The sequence below is a fragment of the Eretmochelys imbricata genome, chromosome 1 (genome assembly GCF_965152235.1).
Source record: "Eretmochelys imbricata isolate rEreImb1 chromosome 1, rEreImb1.hap1, whole genome shotgun sequence".
Classification (NCBI taxonomy): Eukaryota; Metazoa; Chordata; order Testudines; family Cheloniidae; genus Eretmochelys; species Eretmochelys imbricata.
This window is the reverse complement of record NC_135572.1, coordinates 142,097,245-142,114,361: the sequence shown is the minus strand read 5'-3', so window position 1 is coordinate 142,114,361 and position 17,117 is coordinate 142,097,245.

Here is a 17,117-nt window from a genome sequence, read left to right as displayed (position 1 = left end):
ACAATGTGGGTGAGGTAATATCCTTTATTGGACCAACTTCTGTTGGTGAGAGAGACAAGCTGTTGAGCTTACACAGAGCTCTGTTTAGGCCTGAAAACTGGTCTCTCACCAAGAGAAGTTGGTCCAGTAAAAATATTATCTCTCTCCCCTTCTCTCTCTAATTCCCTCAGTCAGGACCTTCCTCAGAAGTACAAGATGCTGACTTCCTTTGTTTTCCTAAGGAAAAGATCTTTTTATAAGCAGGTTTCTCACCTCTATTCAGTTTCCAGTGACTTCAACCCTCCCCAGGTAAACCTTGGTAGAAGGACCCATCTTTCTGAGCTTGCAAGAGTTCTAGACTCTTGTGTCTGTCTATTGATGGATGCCAAAGATGGCTTCTGTCCTTGCTTATATCTTCCAAAGTTCAATGGCCTTGCTTGAAGAGGAAGGATGCCCTCAGGCTGTTCTTCTCTTCCTGTGGGCTTCCCATCCCTCTGTATGTAATGGGGTTTCCATTGTTTTGATTCCATCATGCTTAATTTACCTAGGGACAGGTAGATAGCTGTGACATTCCCTTTCTGTCTGGGAGAGACCTGTTTCTTCCTATTTGGTCACAGGCTTTAAAGCAGAATATCATTAAGTATCCATATTTCCTCACAGTGTTAATATGTACACTTCACAATGACATTAAATCATCAGCATATTAGCTTTTAGAAAAGACCTCCATCTATACACTTTTATAATACAGTAATATTGTAGAGAATCAGTTGATTCAATTGCTTATCATTCGATGTTCAGCCTCCCGTGTCTTTATAAACCAGTAAACCTTTGAAATGGATTCTTCTGAAGGTTACACCTCAAAGTAAAGTTAATTCAAGCTGTGAGGAAGGCAACAAGGAGTCTGGTGGTAAAGGAAGCTCCATGCTCTCTTTCCCCATGAGGGTTTGCTAAAATGAGCAAATTGTTCTGTTTCCTGCAATTTCCCCCACCCCTTGTTAGTTTGATTATCCTGTTTACTGCTTAGATGTAAATTGAGGTAAACCTACATTCCTTTGTCTCAGGCAGACTTTGCTTATGCATTGCTTGCCAAATACATTTTAAGAATATAGTTCTAACTTTGTTTCTACCACACCCTCTGCATACATCATACAAGAATATTAATAATCTGTGAATTATTAGTTTTCCAATGATATTTTATATGCCACCTTTTAGATACAGATTATGACAACAGTGTGTGTGGTATAGTGAGTATGTCAGGCTTGACATGAGCTGCTAACACAGATCCATGAACCACAAATGAGGCTCTAGTGTCACATAGAGGAATATAGATAATAATAGATAATATTCAAATCAAATTGCTTTATTGTGGTACTCTCCTAGCGTATAGAATCATAGAAAATTAAGGCTGAAAGGGACCTCAAGAGGTTATCTAGTCCACCCCCCTATGCTGAGGAAGGGCCAAGTTTACCACGACCATCCCAGGTGTTTGTCCTGGGGATTCCAAAACGTCCCTTGGTATCCTATTCCAGCATTTAACTATCCTTATACTTGGGAAGTTTTCCTAATATCTAACCTATCCCTTGCTGTAAATTAAGTCAATTAATTCTTGTCCCACGTTCAGTGAACATAGAGCACAATTGATCACTGTCCTCTTTATAACAGCCCTTAACCTATTTGAAGACTGTCATCGGGACCCTCTCCCACTCGTCTTTTTTTCCCCTCAAGACTAAACATTTTTTAAGCTCTCCTCACAGATCAGGTTTTGTAAACTTTTTGTCATTCCCGTTGCTTTCCTCTGGACTCTTTACGGTGTGTCCACAACTTTCTTAACATGTGGCACCCAGAACTGTACCCAATACTCCAGCTGAGGCCGCACCAGTGCCAAGTAGAGTGGGACAATTAACTCCTGTGTCTTAGATACAACACTCCGTTAATACATCCCAGAATGATATTTAGCTTTTTTGCAACTAAATCACATTTTTGGTTCATATTCAATTTGTGATCCACTATAACCTGCAGAACCCTTTCAGCAGTATTACAGTGTAGAGAGGCTAGCCGGGGCTCAGCTCTCTCCTGGGCAGCAGGGAACCACACCGCCTCACTCCTTTTGGGAAAAGCTCTTGCGGGGAATTAGTCCAGCCGCAGGAGTCTTCCTCTATGGCCTTGGTGCAGGCACAAATAAACACAGTGAGCCCAGCCCTGGGTCAGGGCGGGGCACTGGTGAGTCAGGGCGGGGCACTGGTGGGTCAGATGCTCAGGCCCTCAGGCAGGGGTTGAGCAACAACAATATATAGTAACAAGCCAGGCCCTAGGTCAGGGCGGGGCAATGGTGAGTCAGGCGCTCAGGCAGGGGCTGAGCAACAACAGTATATTAACAGTGAGCCCAGGCCCTAGGTTCCAAAGGGCCTGGGAGAGGGGATACTGCCACCCACAAGTTGGGTGGCAAGGGGGACGCAGGCCCTCCCACTCCACTGCGTCCCAGCCCGGGGCCCTAGCAGCAGCAGAAGACCTGCTGCTGTGTCAGTGGGGATCCTGGCCGCAACACACTGACACGGGCTCTGGCAATGCTACAGCCAGACAAGGGTTGGCTGCCCCTGGGCTACTTCCAGACTCCCCATCTTGAGGTACCTGGGTCAGGGTGGTGTCCTCAGAAGGGTCCAGCACCATGGGTTCCTCAGGATATCTGCCCGGGGGAGACTCGGCAGCTCCTTCTGGTAGCTGGCACAGGGCAGGCTTGGCAACTCCTCTGGCTAGCTGGCGCAGGGCAGGCCGGGCCGGGCCAATCCTCAGGTCTTCCGCAGGCCACTGGGCTTTCCCACTCGTGAGCTAGGCCGGAGCGTCTGGCCTCCCTGGCGGCTGCTTTGCCAGTGAGCCCTGAGGTTGGGCCTTTATACTTCCGGGGCAGCGCCTGACTTCAGGAAAGCAGACTTCGACTCCCTCAGGGAACGGATGGCCAGGATCCCCTGGGGGACTAACTTGAAGGGGAAAGGAGTCCAGGAGAGCTGGCTGTATTTCAAGGAATCCCTGTTGAGGTTACAGGGACAAACCATCCCAATGAGTCAAAAGAATAGTAAATATGGCAGGCGACCAGCTTGGCTTAACGGTGAAATCCTAGCGGATCTTAAGCATAAAAAAGAAGCTTACAAGAAGTGGAAGGTTGGACATATGACCAGGGAAGAGTATAAAAATATTGCTCGGGCATGTAGGAATGAAATCAGGAGGGCCAAATCGCACCTGGAGCTGCAGCTAGCGAGAGATGTCAAGAGTAACAAGAAGGGTTTCTTCAGGTATGTTGGCAACAAGAAGAAAGCCAAGGAAAGTGTGGGCCCCTTACTGAATGAGGGAGGCAACCTAGTGACAGAGGATGTGGAAAAAGCTAATGTACTCAATGCTTTTTTTGCCTCTGTTTTCACTAACAAGGTCAGCTCCCAGACTGCTGCGCTGGGCATCACAAAATGGGGAAGAGATGGCCAGCCCTCTGTGGAGATAGCGGTGGTTAGGGACTATTTAGAAAAGCTGGATGTGCACAAGTCCATGGGGCCGGACGAGTTGCATCCGAGAGTGCTGAAGGAATTGGCGGCTGTGATTGCAGAGCCATTGGCCATTATCTTTGAAAACTCGTGGCGAACTGGGGAAGTCCCGGATGACTGGAAAAAGGCTAATGTAGTGCCAATCTTTAAAAAAGGGAAGAAGGAGGATCCTGGGAACTACAGGCCAGTCAGCCTCACCTCAGTCCCTGGAAAAATCATGGAGCAGGTCCTCCAAGAATCAATCTTGAAGTACTTGCATGAGAGGAAAGTGATCAGGAACAGCCAGCATGGATTCACCAAGGGAAGGTCATGCCTGACTAATCTAATTGCCTTTTATCATGAGATTACTGGTTCGGTGGATGAAGGGAAAGCAGTGGATGTATTGTTTCTTGACTTTAGCAAAGCTTTTGACACGGTCTCCCACAGTATTCTTGTCAGCAAGTTAAGGAAGTATGGGCTGGATGAATGCACTATAAGGTGGGTAGAAAGCTGGCTAGATTGTCGGGCTCAACGGGTAGTGATCAATGGCTCCATGTCTAGTTGGCAGCCGGTGTCAAGTGGAGTGCCCCAGGGGTCGGTCCTGGGGCCGGTTTTGTTCAATATCTTCATAAATGATCTGGAGGATGGTGTGGATTGCACTCTCAGCAAATTTGCGGACGATACTAAACTGGGAGGAGTAGTAGATACGCTGGAGGGGAGGGATAGGATACAGAAGGACCTAGACAAATTGGAGGATTGGGCCAAAAGAAATCTGATGAGGTTCAATAAGGATAAGTGCAGGGTCCTGCACTTAGGACGGAAGAATCCAATGCACCGCTACAGACTAGGGACCGAATGGCTAGGCAGCAGTTCTGCGGAAAAGGACCTAGGGGTGACAGTGGACGAGAAGCTGGATATGAGTCAGCAGTGTGCCCTTGTTGCCAAGAAGGCCAATGGCATTTTGGGATGTATAAGTAGGGGCATAGCGAGCAGATCGAGGGACGTGATCGTCCCCCTCTATTCGACATTGGTGAGGCCTCATCTGGAGTACTGTGTCCAGTTTTGGGCCCCACACTACAAGAAGGATGTGGATAAATTGGAGAGAGTCCAGCGAAGGGCAACAAAAATGATTAGGGGTCTAGAACACATGACTTATGAGGAGAGGCTGAGGGAGCTGGGATTGTTTAGCCTGCAGAAGAGAAGAATGAGGGGGGATTTGATAACTGCTTTCAACTACCTGAAAGGGGGTTCCAAAGAGGATGGCTCTAGACTGTTCTCAATGGTAGCAGATGACAGAACGAGGAGTAATGGTCTCAAGTTACAGTGGGGGAGGTTTAGATTGGATATTAGGAAAAACTTTTTCACTAAGAGGGTGGTGAAACACTGGAATGCGTTGCCTAGGGAGGTGGTGGAATCTCCTACCTTGGAAGATTTTAAGGTCAGGCTTGACAAAGCCCTGGCTGGGATGATTTAACTGGGAATTGGTCCTGCTTCGAGCAGGGGGTTGGACTAGATGACCTTCAGGGGTCCCTTCCAACCCTGATATTCTATGATTCTGATCCTCTGGGGGGCAGGCTCAGAGTTCCCTGGCTCCGCCCACACTGGTGTCCGGAGGGACTCGTCTGTCTCCGGGGCAGCAGTGAACAACACCACTTCACTACACACGGCCTAGCCAATTATTCCTCCACATACAAGGGGCTAAAGTGTCTCTGAAACACACCAGTCAGTATGTGTTACATGTCCTGCTATGTGCCCAATCCATACAGGATGATACTCTGTTACAGCTCTCAGGAAAAAGAGCCTGGCTCCTCAGCTCAGGCTGTAGAGATTTGTGATTTTTAGTGTTGGAGATCTATAGTTCAATCTCTGGTGTACTGGCCAAGACTGTGGTTATCACATCTCTGTGGAAAGAGAATGTGTGTATGAGATGGGCTGAGAAGCTTTAGAACAGGGGTTCTCAAACTACACTGCACGGCGACCCCCTTCTGACAATAAAAATTACTACATGACCCCAGGAGAGGGGACCAAAGCCTGAGCCTACCCGAGCCCCACCACCCCAGGTGGGAGTGGAGGAGCAAAGCCAAAATCCGAGAGCATCAGCCCCAGGCATATGGCCTGTAACCTGAGCCATGCTGCCCAGGGCTAAAGCACTTGGGCTTCAGCTTTGGCCCCAGGTGGTGGGGCTCTGACTTCAGCCTCGGGCCCCAGTAAGTCTAAGCCAGCCTTGGCAAACCCATTAAAACCATTAAAACAAGGTTGCGACCCACTTTGGGGTCCTGACACACAGTTTGAGAACCACTGCTCAAGAATAAGCCAAGCTGAAAGGTTTAGGTTTTGCTTTTGTTTTTGTTGTTTGTGTTAGCAGTTACATCAGATCACAAGAGATGGGTAAGTCTGGATGGTACAATGTTTTGAGCAGGTGGAAACACCACCTGCTTTCAGAATGCTAATGGAGCTATTGTGGTCTTCTTTTGTTTCTCTTGTTGCCATTTTTATTTAATTTTGTTTAAAATATATTAGGTCAGATCACGGGGCTATTTTGGTCACACTGATTGCAGATTCTAGCTAACACATCTGGCCCCAGAAGGATCACCCCCATTGCAGGGAGAGTCTCCAGCGCTACAGAGCCAGTGAAGCCCATCCATCATGATCTCCTTCAAACCTCATTGTCAACACAGTGGCCATTAGGACTGACAGAGTGCAAAGGTTTATGCCATCTTTTCACAACTACTTTCCCCAGCTTTCTCTACATGCTCCTCAGCCATAGTTGAAACTTTGGTTTTATTTATTTACTATATTGGCTGAATTGCAAAATTTGGTTCCAGATCTGGATTTCAAACATTCCAGCGTGTTTGGGACTTTTGGTTTGTCCCATGATAGTGACAAAGGACAGCCATGAAGTTTGGATTCAAATGTCAGATCTCCCCAAAGTTTGTTGTTTGCATATATTGTATATATGAAATATACTTCTGTAGAACCACATTTTTGAACTTCAGTAATGAAATAGCACTTACTATAGGTTTCAAAACCAGACAGTTAGGTGCCCAAGTATGGATTTAAAGGCCTAACTTTAAGTATGCAATTTTAAAACCCATGTTTGAAATATGGGCTTATGCCATGCAGGATCTGAATACTCCTGTAGCTCAGCGAGGGTTGAAATTGGAAACTAAACCAACACCTAAATTATGCAGCTGATTTATATTTTATAAATGACCCAGACCCCTGCATCTGAAGATTACTGAAATGCGGAGGTCAGAACCAAATTTCATGCCATCTCTAATAAATAACATGTTACAGGAAATCATATGGGAAAGAATTGTGTATAAAAGAATCAGTAAATGTCCTTCTAAATAAAAATCATGTTATCCAGTGCCTGTATTCCTAACAATCCCATGAGTCAAATACATTCAGAAACAAAAACTAAACACCATCATATTCTTCAATCTTTATCTTTTCAGATGTTCAGTACTTTTTTTACAGATTTCCTAAAATTAAGCCCTTAGTTCCCAGGAAAGTTCTTGATAGGAGTATTTATTAATAATAATCAATCCTTTCACTATTCATATTTGAAGTGAGTTGAAAGTTTTTATTTTTAGATATTAGACAAAACCAAAAAATATCAGCACAGAGAGCAATAAACTGCTGTCATTGGGATGTTTCCTGCATCAAAATGAGCTCCTAAAGCAATGTCTTGTATGTGGCAGAAGTTTCCAGACCTTCTAGATCAGGGGTGGGTAAACTTTTTGGCCCGAGGGCCACATCGGGATTGCGAAACGGTATGGAAAGCTGGGTAGGGAAGGCTGTGCCTCCCCAAACAGCCTGGCCCCTGCCCCCTATCTGCCCCCTCCCACTTCCCACCCCCTGACTGCCCCCCTCAGAACCCCCGACCCATCCAACCCCCCCTGCTCCTTGTCCCCTGACCACCCCCTCCCAGGACCCTACACCCTATCCAACCCCTTCTGCTCCCTGTCCCCTAACTGCCCCAACCCCATCCACACCCCCGCCCCCTGACAGGCCCGCTGGGACTCCCACACCTATCCAAACCCCCCTGCTTCCTGTCCCCTGACTGCACCCTGGGACCCCCATCCCTAACTGTCCCCCCAGGACCCCACCCCCATCCACTCCCTCTCTCCTGACCACCACCCCCCAAACCTCCGCCCCATCCAACCGCCCCCTGTCCCCTGACTTCCCCCCGGGACCTCCTGCCCCTTATCCAACCCCCCACCCCCTTACCCTTACCATACAGCTCAGAGCAGCAGGACAGGCTTATCTGAAAGCCTGGGAGGTGGGTGGGCGCAAGCCGTGCTACCCGCGTGGCAGCATCACTGTGGGGGAGGAGGGACAGCAGGGGAGGGGCCAGGGGCTAGCCTCCCTGGCCGGGAGCTCAGGGGCCAGGCAGGACAGTCCTGTGGGCCAGATGTGGCCCATGGGCCATAGTTTGCCCACCTCTGTTCTAGATAGAAACTTCTCACGTGCAGCATGGAGTCCATTGAAATGTTTTGATAGCCTCAACAGAGGATTTGCATCACCCAAAAGACTATTCATGAACTGACTCAATCTAATAAGAGGAAAACACTACAAATTCAATCTTTCACCAAACCCTTATTGAAACACGGTTATAATCATAAAAACTCTGATTTCTTATTCAGACTGGGAAGAATTAATCTGTCTTTTTCTTGGAGTTATTTTCGGAGAAGGAACATCAGTGTAACTTGACAAATCAACTTTGAAGCAAGGGCTTAAAAACACACAAAAGCCTGCTGTAGCAAAAAAAAAAAAAGCACTGGCCATCAGAAGGGAGACAGCACACCTATGGACTTGTTTGAAACCCTAATCATTCAAAGCAGCCATGAAGTAATAAGAACACATGACATTTTACTGATCAGTGTTTGAGCTTCTCTAATCCTGCTGAATGTCTGGAAGGGAGAGAAATTGGTTATAGATTTTATAGGATGTTGTTAATGAGATATAGGCTTTGTCTTCACTGTGAAGACAAAGCCCGTTAGTTATAACATGACTTAAACTTGTTGAGGAGAGCCCTATACCACCTACTGGGGTTGACCTCCCAATAAAACTAAAGGCCCCTGTCTACTCTGTGTTTTTACTGTGGGATAGTTTATGTGCATTAGCTACCCCAAGTTAAAAACACAACTAGTTTAGTAGTGAAGACGAGGCCTTAGAACTTTTCACCTAGAGAACCGTATTTCAAGCAGCCCAGGGAAGTATCAGATGGTCACTTGTTGGTGGCCTGGGTTTCTTCATAACAAAACCTACCACATGGTTTGTCCACTTTTAATTAGGACCCTAAGCACAGTTGCCAACTTTCACATGGTAAATAAGCACCCCGATTTTCACAATAAGCCAAAAATCAAGCGAATCCCATTTCAAAACAAGGCCAAAACAAGCCAATCCCTAAGAACCCCAACTCTCTATGTGACTAGATCCCCCCAGCTGCAGTCTGGGATTGTGGTGGGCCTGTTGTGCACCCCGACTCTCTCTCCTGCTTGCCCCTACTTGCCGGGAGCCAATCAAAAAAAAAGAATCAACAAGCTACATGTAACAAGCTACAAGCCAAACAAGCTACAACCTACAAGCCAAAAACTAGCCAACAAGCAACTCGCAATCCAATTAAGCCAAAGCCCAATTTCTGCATTTTTTTCATGGGTTTTGCATGTCTGACTCTAATCAGCACCCTTGATGAACTTCAGCAGATTAAGACAAAAACACTGCTCCCACTATTATGGCCAGGAAACAGCAGAACGGCAGAAGTTCTGCTGTGCAGATGAAGGCTGAATCTGAGAACTCCACTTCGGGTGCACACTCCTTGTTTGCCCAGAGCCCATCTTCATCCCTGTGCATCAGGATTTGAAGGCCAGCTTGAGAAGGAGTAAGGAGAGAGTTGGTGGAGCTACTTGCCCCCTGCAGATTAAAACAGTATTTCAGCATGAGATAAAATTATACTAAAAAGAGAGTACTTAGAACAAATATGAGGAACACCTCTTAATTATGGACTATGTTGTGACTTTCAGCACTGCCCTGAATAAGGGATGGTGGTAAAATGCACCAACTTGGGAGAGTAGCCACAAGAGGCATGATGAATCAGACGCACCTCTTTGTCCCAAAGCTTCCTTTTTCCTCCTGGCGGGTAGTAATTTATTGCTGGCCTTTAGGACCAGGATACCCTGCACTGGCTCAGCTACTCTGGCCACTGAGCAGATGGAGCAGAACTGAGAGTCCACCAATTCTTTGCACCTTCCATCTACTCACTCCATGGAGGTAGTAAGCACATGAGTAAACTCGCTAACTTCTCCATACCTGTACCCAACATTCCAGTAGCCTATATAAGGACTTAAGGGGAGTTCTGACACCCTTTTGTGGATGGACAGTCCAAGTCTCAATCTGGCCCTGAGAAATAATTGAACAGTCTCCCAAGGGAAGCCCCATCATGAGTCATTTAAAATTGAACTGGCGATAACACTAGAAAATATATTGTAGGAATGAATCCTGTCCTGAAATGGCCAGTTCAGGACAAATGTGACCTAATACTGTACCTCTTTTCCTTTCTACTTCTGATTTTCAGGATTCTGCTACTTTTAAAAAAAAAACCACCTGTCAGTCTGAACCCAGCTCAGCTTCTGGACATAAACACTTTCCAGATGTTTCCTGTTAAGTTACTGATAGGACACCTGAGCCCTGGTCTACACTATGAGTTTAGGTCGGATTTAGCAGCCTTAGATCGGTTTAGCCCTGCACCCGTCCACACTACAAAGCCATTTTTTCCGACTTTAAGAGCCCTTAAAACCAGTGTCTGTACTCCTCCCTGATGAGTGGATTAGCGCTGAAATCGACCTCGCTGGGTCGAATTTGGGGTAATGTGGATGCAATTCGACGGTATTGGCCTCCGCGAGCTACCCCACAGTGCTCCATTCTGACTGCTCTGGACAGCACTCTCAACTCAGATGCACTGGCCAGGTAGACAGGAAAAGCCCCATGAACTTTTGAATTTCATTTTCTGTTTGGAGAGCTCATCAGCAGACGTGACCGTGCAGATCTCATCAGCATAGGTGACCATGGAGTCCCAGAATTGCAAAAGGGCTCCAGCATGGACCAAACAGGAGGTACTGGATCTGATCGCTGTATGGGGAGACGAATCCATGCTCTCAAAACTCCATTCCAAAAGACGAAATGCCAAACTATCTGAAAAAATCTCCAAGGTCATGAAGGACAGAAGCTATCACAGGGACCCGCAGAGGGAAACTTAAGGAGCTTAGGCAAGCCTACCAAAAATCCCAAGAGGCAAATGCCCACTCAGGGTCAGAGCCCCAGACATGCCGCTTCTATGATGAGCTGAATGCAATTCTAGGGGGTGCCCCTCCCACTGCCCCACCCCTGTATGTGGACTCCTGCAATGGGAGATGAGGATTTTTGGGACAAGGAAGATGATGAGAAGGGGAAGGTTGAAGATAGCGCACACCAGGCAAGTGGAGAAACCATTCTCCCCGACAGCCAGGAACTGTTTGGAGCCAATACCCTCCCAACCCAGGCTCCTGGACCTTGAAGGTGGAGAAGGTAGCTCTGGTGAGTCTACCTTTGTAAATATAATACACGGTTTAAAAGCAAGCGTGTTTAATGATTAATTTGCCCTGAAGACTTGGGATACATTCACGGACAGTACAGCTACTGGAAAAGTCTGTTAACGTGTATGGGGATGGAGCAGAAATCCTCCAGGGACATCTCAATGAAGCTCTCCTGGATATACTCCCAAAGCCTTTGCAAAAGGTTTCTGGAGAAGGCAGCCTTATTCCGTCCTCCATGGTAGGACACTTTACCACAGCAAGCCAGCAGCATGTAGTCTGGAATCATTGCATAACAAAGCATGGCAGCGTATGGTCCCAGTGTTTGCTGGCATTCAAGCAACATCCATTCTTTATCTCTCTGTGTTATCCTCAGGAGAGTGACATCATTCATGGTTACCTGGTTGAAATAGGGGAATTTTATTAAGGTGACATTCAGAGGTGGCCATTCCTGCTGGGCTGCTTGCCTGTGGCTGAACAGAAATCATCCCAGATGGGGGGAGGGATGAAGCGATCATCCCAGAGAATTGGGTGGGTGTGGGGATAGGGATAGTTGGGTGTGTGCTGCACATTAAACCGAAGCCCCTCCTTTTAAATGGCCAACCCAATGGGTGCTTGGTATGTGAAATGAGGGTGCTGCTGTTAGAAACCATTCACACATGTTGGGAAGGTTAAAGAAGCCAAAAGACTGTGGCTTACCATGTCTGCCTGCAAGCCAAATTCTGTTGCCCACCAGCCCTGCATGTGTGATCTCTCACACCATACCAGCAGGCCCTCGATATAAGAGGCAAAATGCGACCTCGTAAAGAAACCACAGGTGCTATGTAATGTTAACAGCTTGGTTCACCATGAAAGAGTCTACCCATTGTTCTCTAAACTGTCTCTTTTTAAAGACTAATCTCCCTTTTTTCCCTCCCGAAGCTGCAAATGTTTCAACGCTCCCCCTATCATCTCCGTCCCAGAGGCTATCAGAGATTAGAAGCCGAAAAAGAACACACTCACGATGAAATGTTCTCTGAGCTCTTGCAGGCCTCCCATGCTGAAAGAGCCCAGCACAATGCACTGAGGGAGACAATGTCAGAGTCCAGGAAAGCACAAAATGAACGCGAGGCCGGGAGGGATGAGCGAGAGGAGAGGTGGCGTCAGCGTGATGAGAGGAGGCAGGATGCAATGCTGAGGCTACTGGAGGATCAAACTGATATGCTCCGGCGTATGGTTGAGGTGCAGGAAAGGAAGCAGGAGCACAGACCACCGCTGCAGCCCATGTGTAACCAACTGCCCTCCTCCCCAAGTTCCATAGCCTCCTCACCCAGATGAATTAATAAAGAATAGATTCATAGATATTAAGGTCAGAAGGGACCATTATGATCATCTAGTCCGACCTCCTGCACAACGCACGCCACAGAATCTCACCCACCCACTCCTGCGAAAAACCTCTCACCTATGTCTGAGCTATTGAATTTCTCAAATAGTGGTTTAAAGACTTCAAGGAGCAGAGAATCCTCCAGCAAGTGACCCGTGCCCCATGCTACAGAGGAAGGCGAAAAACCTCCAGGGCCTCTTCCAATCTGCCCTGGAGGAAAATTCCTTCCCGACCCCAAATATGGCGATCAGCTAAACCCTGAGCATATGGGCAAGATTCACCAGCCTGATACCCAGGAAAGAATTTTCTGCAGTAACTCAGATCCCACCCCATCTAACATCCCATCACAGGCCGTTTGAAACAACAATGACTTTATTGCCTCTGCGAGCGGTGATCGAAGAAGGGAGGGGAGGGCGGTTGGCTTACAGGGAAGTAGGGTGAACCAAGGGGGTGGGTTTTCATCAAGAAACAAACAGAACTTTCACACCGTAGCCTGGACAGTCATGAAACTGGTTTTCAAAGATTCTCTGATGCACAGCGCACCCTGCTGTGCTCTTCTAACAACCCTGGTGTCTGGCTGTGTGTAGTCAGCAGCCAGGCAATTTGTCTCAACCTCCCACCCCGCCATAAACATCTCCCCCTTACTGTCACAGAGATTGTGGAGCACACAGCAAGCAGTAATAACAATGGAAATATTGGTTTCGCTGAAGTCTAACTGAGTCAGTAAACTGCGCCAGTGCGCTTTTAAACGTCGAAATGCACAGTCTACCACCATTCTGCACTTGCTCAGCCTATATTTGAACAGCTCCTGACTACTGTCCAGGGTGCCTGTGTACGGCTTCATGAGCTATGGCATTAAGGGGTAGGCTGGGTACCAAAGGATAACTTTTGGCATTTCAACATCCCCAACGGTTATTTTCTGGTCTGGAAAGTAAGTCCCTTGTTGCAGCCGTTCCCACAGACCAGAGTTCCTAAAGATGTGAGCGTCATGTACCTTTCCCAGCCATCCCACATTGATGTTGGTGAAACATCCCTTGTGATCCATCAGTGCTTGCAGCACCATTGAAAAGTACCCCTTGCGGTTTATATACTGTCTGCCTTGGTGATCCGGTCCCAAGATAGGGATATGGGTTCCGTCTATCACCCCACCACAGTTAGGGAATCCCATTTCAGGAAAGCCATCCACTATGACCTGCACATTTCCCAGAGTCACTTCCCTTGATAGCAGCAGCTCAGTGATCACGTTGGCTACTTCATCACAGCAGCCCCCACAGTAGATTTGCCCACTCCAAACTGATTCCCGACTGACCGGTAGCTGTCTGACATTGCAAGTTTCCAGAGGGATATCGCCACTTGCTTGTGAACTGTGAGGGCTGCTCTCATCTTGGTATTCTGGCGCTTTAGGGCAGGGGAAAGCAAGTCACAAAGTTACATGAAAGTGCCCTTATGCATACGAAAGTTTCGCAGCCACTGGGAATCGTCTCAGACCTGCAACACTATGAGGTCCCACCAGTCTGTGCTTGTTTCCTGGGCCCAGAATCGGCGTTCCACGGCATGAGCCTGCCCCATTGCCACCAGGATGGCCAAATTGTCTGGGCCCATGCTTTGAGAGAAGTCTATGTCCGTGTCCTCATCACTCTCGTCACCATGCTGCCATCGCCTCCTCGCCTGCTTTTTCAGGTTCTGGTTCTGCATATACTTCAAGATAATGCGCGTGGTGTTTAGAGCAGTCACAACTGCCGCAGTGATCTGAGCAGGCTCCATGCTTGCCGTGGTATGGTGTGAGCAGGAGAGCAGAGTAGCAGCAGAAGCAGTGGGTGGATGACGATGCTGACAGCAATATGGTGCCCGCACGGAAAAAGGCACGAAACTATTGTCGGCCATTGCTTTCATGGAGGGAGGGAGGGGTAGGCTGGCAGCAGACGGTGCTGCTGGCTGGGAGAACTATCCCTCTGCCAATATGCCAGGCCAGACTGAATCTCCATTAGACAAAACTTTAAAGAAGAGAATGACCTGAGTCACTCCCATTTATGTGCAGGCGCCCCGACAGACTTTACCAAGAGTTTCACAATAGAGTTTCACAATAGGTCCATAGGCATAGAGTGGGATGAGATGGTGCAATGCTTAGCTAAAAGCAATACAACTCAGAAAGCAAGATTAAATTTAATGGCATGCAAGACAAAAATCTAAGCACAGGAAGAATGATCTACGAAAAAGGAGTATGGATAAAGGTTGGCTGCAGCATTCTTCTCAGGCTAAAACTTTATTCAAGGACAAATTGGAAGGCCATGAAATAACAAATATACTGCACTGAAAAGTATCAGCAAAGTTTGAACTGTAGCTTCAGTAACTTACTGTGCAGCAGAGTCCACAAACCTGCAGCATTTTTCAGATAATGAAAAGACCCAATCCACTGAGACAACTTTCAAAAGGAAAATAAAAACCAACCAACTGTTCTATGGAATGCCAGTATTTCAAAGAATGCCCTGGCCATATAAATGGCTGCCAGTAGTGTCAAGAGAAATTTAGCAACTATTTACAGGGAAGTCTAGCACAATAAGGTCCTGTCTATATCTAGGACCCCTACATGCCATAATAATACAAATAAAGACATAAATAATATAAAAACAAAGTGTAAGCACCAGATGTATAAGAAATAAATTGCTTTATATTAAATCAACCCTTTTTAACATTACAGATGGTCAGAAATAGATCATTTAAAAGTTAAAGAAGTAGCAAGTTACATTAAAGGAAGATAAAATTAGAATCTCCCTCCCTTTCAGTCCTTTTCCCTAACAAGTAGACCACAAGGGCTACTTCAATTAGCTTGACAGTGGAGACACTGAAAAAGCACCTTCTTGGTCTAGAGTGATTATTAATTTTAGTGTTGTTCCCCGCTTTAAGTAAAGGGAATAGCTCTGAAACCTTTAATATCTTTGTGAGAATTTCTTTAAATTAACCCACTGATCTGATGATTTTTGACTCTGCATGTAGGAAAACATGGCGTGTTGCCACTACCTAATCCTTTAATTGACACAAAAGGTGTTATAAAAGAGAGAGAGAGAGAGAGAAATATATAGTGAAGCTGTTTTCCTTAAAGTGCAGAACTATGCTGAAAAGAGACTTTGTAAAATGGAACTGTGGGGTTTCAAGTTTATTCTCTCAATGACTTCTAGCCAGGGAGGAAACCTGGCCCCATTGAAGTCAACTGGATTTTTACCATTGACGTCAGTAGGATCAGGATTTTACCCAACTCTGTTGAGCTTAGCTGAGTGAAAAACAGATTTTTTTCTGATTGCCAACCTTTCCATCTCACCCTGGAATCTGAAAATCAGTCTTTCATATTTGTTTGCCAACATTAAGTTCTGATTGCAGAATCTCTGTTAATAGTTCTTTTTATGATAAGGAAGGCAGAAAAGAATTCAGCTCACTTTCTCAGAACTGACACTCACTCCGGAGTGCTACCAAGTGTACCAACAGAGTAAAAAGGGGTGCGTGGGGATGTTAAACTACATTAATCAGATATAGCTTTGAATACACACAGGGTGAAGTTTATTAGGTATGAAGAAGGTGCTATTTTTAAACACAGACACTTTTTTCTAACCCCAACCCCAGTAAAGTATTGGACTATTTGGAGAATGAAGAATATATCCTTAGCTGCTGTCGGTGACAGGATACTGGACTATATGGACTAATGCCTTTATCCAGTATAGCATGTTCCTATACATCTTCCTCTTAAGTAGGCACCACTGATGTTGCTCACTGAGCTTTTCACAGATATTTATAATTCAGTAGTATATTTTTGACTATATCGAAAAGTAGAAGACTAACTCCCAATTACATCACCTTCTTATCCATGGCTTACAAAGCCTTTACTTCCTTCTGAACACAATATCCAAATCCACCCTTGCTGTAACTCCACTGACTTCAGTTTGGCCTGGTGTTGCCTTCTTGTTATCTGCACACTATACCACAGAGAAAATTCAGTGATCTGACCCATTCACATAGCAATTTATTTATTTTTTTCTTTCGTCATTTGGAGGTTAAGCTCTTGATTTCTCGGTTACTTTCCTCCTTGCTCACTGCTACTTTTTTCATGCATACCAAGGCCAGAAGGGACCACTAGTCTAGTCACCAGTTACCTTCCATTCTTTTTTTTTTAAACATAGCTTCATTGTTCATTGCTCTCAGTGAGGAACCAAGAACATGAGTGAACTGTACTATTCATTACATGTGAAATAATCTTCTGCTCCCCTCGATGCCCACAGGAAGCCCAAAGTACAGCAGAACTGCCAAAGTTCTGCTGGCCAGGAGGCCTGGGAAGCCACCCAGAGGGACTACATAGCTTCATGCACAGCCAAACTCAGTCATCATTTAAGGGTCTGCTGGAGGATTAGGTCTGTAAACTGCGTGTATAGCAGATCTGCCCCCTGAGAATGTCTCCTTTATAAAGGAGATTTTTGAGTAGTGAAGAGGCAAAGTAGTGCCCTCTTCTCTAGATCTGTGCAAACAATGGATTTTCAGTTTTCTGTAATTCTCTCCCACCACCACCAAAAAAATTAATACATGGGGGGGAAACGTTTGGATTGAGTGACTTTTACATTTTTAAAAATAAACATTTTCAAACAAAAAGGCCTATTGAACCGAAACATTGAAACATTGTATTTCAAAAATGGCAAAATGAAACCATTA